The sequence below is a fragment of the Glycine max genome, chromosome 17, assembly GCF_000004515.6.
Source record: "Glycine max cultivar Williams 82 chromosome 17, Glycine_max_v4.0, whole genome shotgun sequence".
NCBI classification, from domain to species: Eukaryota; Viridiplantae; Streptophyta; class Magnoliopsida; order Fabales; family Fabaceae; genus Glycine; species Glycine max.
This window is the reverse complement of record NC_038253.2, coordinates 8,777,398-8,783,397: the sequence shown is the minus strand read 5'-3', so window position 1 is coordinate 8,783,397 and position 6,000 is coordinate 8,777,398. Positions and strand designations below refer to the sequence as shown.

Sequence of the window (6,000 nt, the reverse complement as noted above, 5' to 3'; positions counted from 1 at the left end):
CACTAGTTATAAGTGGATTATCTTAAAAGAAATGCATATTTGGCTCAATAATTTAACAATAGCATTTTTTTTTCTTCATTTATTCTCAATTTGTTTGGTGTGGGATTAACTTTTGAAAACACTATGCTATGTTTTGTTCAATGAAAGTAATAAAGAGAGAAATTAGAGAGATTTGTTCATTTCTTTTAAATACTCGCACTATATATCCTTCATATCATACAAATATTACTTTTTTTTATTATCATATTATTACTGTGAAGTATTTACTATTTTAATATTTTAATACATGTTTGATAAAAAAATTTATTAACTAATCTCTACCTGTCGTCAGAACTATATACACTTTTAACTTGGAAAGGTGATAGAATTCCATTTTAATTTAACAATGTATAAACATAGTTGTCAACAATGAGAAAGGGAAAACCTTTATATCAAAATATTTTATTTTTCTTTTACTTTGTTACCTAACCAAATAAGTAGAGAAACAATGTATCTTTTTTATTTGCTAATTAATAAAAAGAACCTAGAACTTTAGGCCGTGTTTGTTTATTGTTTTCAAAAATAATTTTCAGTTCTTTGAAAAAAAGTGTTTGTGTTTTGAATACAATTGAAATATATTTCTGTTTTTTTTAAGAAAAAAATTGTCCGTATAATAGTTCATCAAAATGCTTGAAGAATATGAGAAAATATTTTCCAATTGTTTTTTTTTTAATTCTTGTGTTCAAAAATAATTTTCAAAACTTATATTTTTGGATGAAAAGTTATTTGTCGAGTAGAGTAAAATTGTTTAAAAAATCGGTTTTAAAACAAAAAGTTAAAAGAGAAACAATTATTTGTTTAGCTTTGATTTATTTTCTCTTTCCCTTTTTTCTAATTCTTTCCTGTACACATTTTTCTACATTCAAGCATATAATAAGAACTTGATAGTTTTGAATCATTTAAGAAAACGATGCTTTTGTATTTTTAGTTTAATGGATATATATATACTTGTTATTAATATAAAAAAATTACATTATCAATCAATTAAAAATCATCATTGATATGAATTTTAAAGTATTTATTATTAAAGTTAACAAACTTACAATAAATAATAATTTAAGAATAAATGATAGTGTAAAATTATTTTACATTTTTAGTGCATAACTTTTTTTTTTTTCATGCTAAAAGGTAATTTACATTCTGGGGGGCGAGGATTTGGAAACATGTTTAAAAAGGTCAAAATAATTAGATTAGATTTAGAAAAAAAAAACTAATAAGTTAAAATAATAAAATATAAAAATGATAAAAATCAGTATTCTTAAGTTTAATTATCTATTTTTCTTGACTCAGTTTTATCTTTATGTTTAGTCTTATATAATAAAACATAATAATTAATCTAAGAGATAAGATGATTTTTTATTTACAAGATAATTGGTTATTTATTTATTTTAATGTTGTTCTAGAACTTTAAAATTATTTATTACTTTTAACGTTTTTATATTAAAAATCCTTTGTTAAAAGTGTTAGCTAAATATTACATTTAAAAAAAGTTACTCTCAAATATTCTTTTTAATATTATTTTTTGTACATTTTTTAATATTACAATTTATTCTTCTTTACCTAGCTAAATCATAGCTTATAAAACTAGTTCCTTTTAAAATTTATTTTTCCTCTGTCAAACTTTAACTTTTACAAACCTATGAATATTAAATTATGATGTACTTTCTCCAAAGTGACTTAGTTGTTTAGTTTAGTCTTCCTTAAATAATAATACATGATATTCTTAATTTAAATTTTTGAAAACGTGAATTTAATTTCTTACATTAATTTTATTTTTTTAATTTCTATATTACATCATTACAAAACACTAAAAAAATGAATAGAGTTAGTAAATTATATTAAATATACAGGGAATATGTTGATTTTTAAGAAAAAAATTAAGAGTTTAATTTATAGGAATTGCTAATGTGGAAATTATTGAAACACACGCTTATTGCCTTTTTCCGCTCATGTTACCATATTAACCTCTTGCTTATTTTCACTTTGTGCAGAATTGATTATAAGTTTATTCTCCAAAAAAAAAAAAAACTTGTAAAGTTGATTGTTTCGTATATTCAAGAAATTAAACTAAAAGAAAATGTTATAACATAATAAACTGCCAAAAATATGAACGTTATTAAATAGCTGAATTAATGGTGGACACACTTTAGACATATTAATCTTTTGATACATCTCAAGTAGCAAAAGTGCAGATAAAAGTGGGCGCATTTTTAAATTTGAGCCAACATTTGGCATTAAAAACTCAACCACTTTCTAGTGTAGTACACCTTGATTTGTGTAAGTAGCTAGTTGTAGATGTGTAGCGCATAGCTGGAATAGCTCCAGGATATATACTCATACAAGTGTAAAAATAGAAAGGCCCTCTATATAGAAACAATCTTTAGCTCTTCTTCTTTTTATCCCTTTCCCGTGGTTAAGTTAGATTTAAAATTAGAGAAATAATATACACAAACATACATTTATTTTAAATATTTCATTAATATTTCTCATTTATATGTATTTTTTTTAAAATTGAATGTCTATACACTAATAATTTTAAATAATTTTATATTATCATTTAATTATAAATCATGATTTAAATTACTTTAACATAATTATTTTAAAAATCAAATAAATTTATCATATATAATAAATTATGATTGAATAATTATGTAATATATAACTTTTTTTCTCTTTTCTATTTTTCACATCATAAATCATATAATATATCTATATTTTTTTCTATCTAGGTGTCTTATAGCATTTAGAATGTTCATGAAATAATTTTTAATACGTGCACAATAATAGTCCCTTCATTGGGCAGCCTCATATGCCACCATATTGTGCATTCTCATAATAGCTCTACACAGATTAATTATTCTCTCAATAATAAAACAAACATCTGCATTACATAAGCAAAATGATTGATTAGCAACTACTATTGTAAGTCTGTGTGGTTGTTTTATTTATTTACAAATGAATTGAAAGAAAAACAAATTAATACGTATACAAAGATTGGGGACCATAAACAACCCATACTTTAAATCTACACACAAAATAAAAAAGAGATCCTGCTCACATGGTGGCATGTGAGGGGAATGGGAAGGGTTTATTCAAATTACAAAAGCTCTCTCTCTATATTTATATTTTTCTTTTTGTTGCTTAAAATCTCATTTGCCTGTCAATTACATTTCTTTTCTTGATTTGTCTTTTTTGGAAAGATTATTGTTCTTTACCCATCTGACGTGTTTGTATGTGACCCACTGCGCACTCACCGGGAAAGTAAGCCATTTTGTGGGTAAATTGCACCTTTGTAAGTGAACCCTACTCTCACCCCCTCCCTCTCTCCTCTCTATAAAGCTGGTAGATTGATATTATAAATGGTAGAGTGGTCCACGAGAAACTTTGTATGGGCATGGTTATTTCTCGCTTCTCACCCTCCTTTACTTTCTTATGCTAATTCCTCCTTCCCCTATATCTCCACACACCCCTCAATCCCTTTTTCTCATTATAACTTTTGGTGCCTTCATTAGTCTAGATGCTGTGTGTGTGAGATCTGAGCTCAATTTTCCTCTCAAGTCCTGGTCATGCTTTTCCACAGCTTTCTTGAACTTCTTATGCATCTTATATCTCTCCACTTCCAGCATTTTAAGCCCTAGAAGCTCAAGAAAGCTGTGGGAGAATATGGCAATTCAGGCTTTTAATTGCCTTAATTTGGTATCCTAGCTGGCTTACCACCACTTGCAAGATTCAGAGTATACAAGGTGAACACATCTTCTTCCTCTTCAATTCTCTTTTCTCATCCTAATTATCTTTTCTTTCACGGTAACTCTCACAACCCTCTTTCATCTTTGTTATATACCGGGGGTGTGATGTTGATGTGTGTAAAGTAAATATATGTGATCTCTTTCTCTGGAAGATTTTTCAGTGTGATATACATAATAATCTCTTAATCTAGAGATTTTATATATATATGGCTTTGTTATATATAGGATTCACTTTACCTGATGAATTTATAGCCTTGCCGATGCATAATTCTGTAATTTGATCCGGTCAAATTGTTTTCTTTCTGTTTAATTTAATTTAAGGAAAGAATTGGAAAATACCCACTTTAATTTAATTAATGTCCGAATTTAACAGTCCTGTTTTCTGTGAAAAAATGGGTAGGTTCTTTTTCTGTTGGGTCTTGGATGAACAATGACAATGTGGGTTTTTTAATTACCCTCCGATGATAGGGTTGAAAAAAGCACATACACAATATATATATGTGTGTGTGTGTGTGTGTATATTAAATCTGATGCTACACGTTTGAGCCATGCAAGGTGAGCGGCAGTAGAAAATTGAATTTTTATTTTTGAGATAAATTAAAGAAGAAAAAAATTAATGTTTCCTAGTTGTCTGTAGAATTGGGTGAACTTTCCCATTAACTAATTTACTTTTTAAAAATTTGATTCATTCAATCAAATGGTGAAAAAAAAGGGCAGTGCTTGCAGAGAAGATTCCCCCACCTATCCTTTTTATCATTAATGATGATAGTTCTTCCTGTTGCCCTTTTAGTTTAGTGAATCCACATCGTCTCCTACATTTCTGTGAAAAAGGTTAACCTTTGTCACTACGTGACATCATTTTTTTAACCACTCCTCTCTCCTGACATCATTTGGCGTATTGATTTTCAATCCCCTCTTCTCTCTCTCTCTCTTAGCCTCTCCTCTGGCTGCCTGTCTCTTTCTCTCTAGAAACCCAAGTTGGTGCTGAAATCTTTGGTAATTTAATTTATCACACTTACAGTTTTACACGCTCACATGGTCACGAACTTTGTCTAGATCACTGTGTCTATGTTGCAGACTGCATTGTTGTAAAAAGAGCTAAATAGACCCAATTTAGCATACCAATCTGAAAATCAATTGAATTTTCACACCCGAAATAAGCATCTGGGTATGGCAGAATCTAGCTTTGTAATTGTTGGCCTAGATCAGTAGAGAGAGGGAATAACGGGGGATTAATCATGGCATTTCTATTGTATAAGATAAAACGGAGAACCTTTACCAAATATAAAGCACATGTTTTCATACACTTGGAACGTTTTAGCTTAAGGGAATGCCACAAGTTGTGCAGAGAAGGTAGGACCACAAAAAATCAGATTGATCAGGGAGACACGGAAGCATGGCATTTCTGTGCATCTTCGTATAAAATGGATATGATTAGTATATTCATGATGAAGAGCTAGTGTGATGGTACTATACATAATTCGGTAACAATGCACCAATATATATCTCTATCCATATATATATATATATATATATATATATCCAATTTCTATTTATTTTACAGCGTTCAGGGAAATAGTGCAAATTTTGAACACGGGCACACGAAACCCCAATGAGTATACCATGAAACGGATTTGTGAATTGTGATACGACATCGTGTGAATTACCAGAGAGACAGAGTTATAACTGATCATGGATGCACAGTGAAGCCTTCAATGACATGAACTGAATACTCGGTTAAATTTCCTAGTACGGAATTATTCTTGCTTTTGACACTACTGTTTAATATATATGGCCTTATTGTTTATTAATTTTATATTTTTTTTAGAAGGAAGAAAGTAAATGTGATACATTTTTCTCATGTCGGAGGCTAAACAGGAAAGTGTCAGTTGCCATGCAGTGTAACTTGCTACCCGTTGTTTCTTTAATGTGCTAACCTAAATTCCAGTTAAGAAAATTATATATAATTATTGCCAATGGGCCTCTAGCTTTGATGGCAAGGCTTCCCCACCACACCTCCCACCTCAACACAGGTATATATATGGGAATGTTCGGATTCATGCACCTAACAAAAAATATCATTGTAATTAAAAGCCCAAAATATTGGTTTTGCCTTTTTTTTTGGAAAAAAAAAATTGTTTACCAAATTATTTGTCGTTTATGAGAAATTAGAAAGACATTCTGCAAGGCACAAAACAATTTAAAAAGAGCACAG

At 29.0% G+C, this 6,000-nt stretch overlaps 1 non-coding gene across 1 annotated transcript; it reads left to right on the top strand.

Moving 5' to 3' along the window:
• Positions 1 to 3,601: 3,601 nt before the first annotated feature.
• MIR396D (microRNA MIR396d) lies at positions 3,602 to 3,709 on the top strand. Its single transcript, NR_048685.1, has one exon. It is a non-coding gene; the product is annotated as a microRNA MIR396d (primary transcript).
• The last annotated feature ends 2,291 nt before the right edge of the window (positions 3,710 to 6,000 follow it).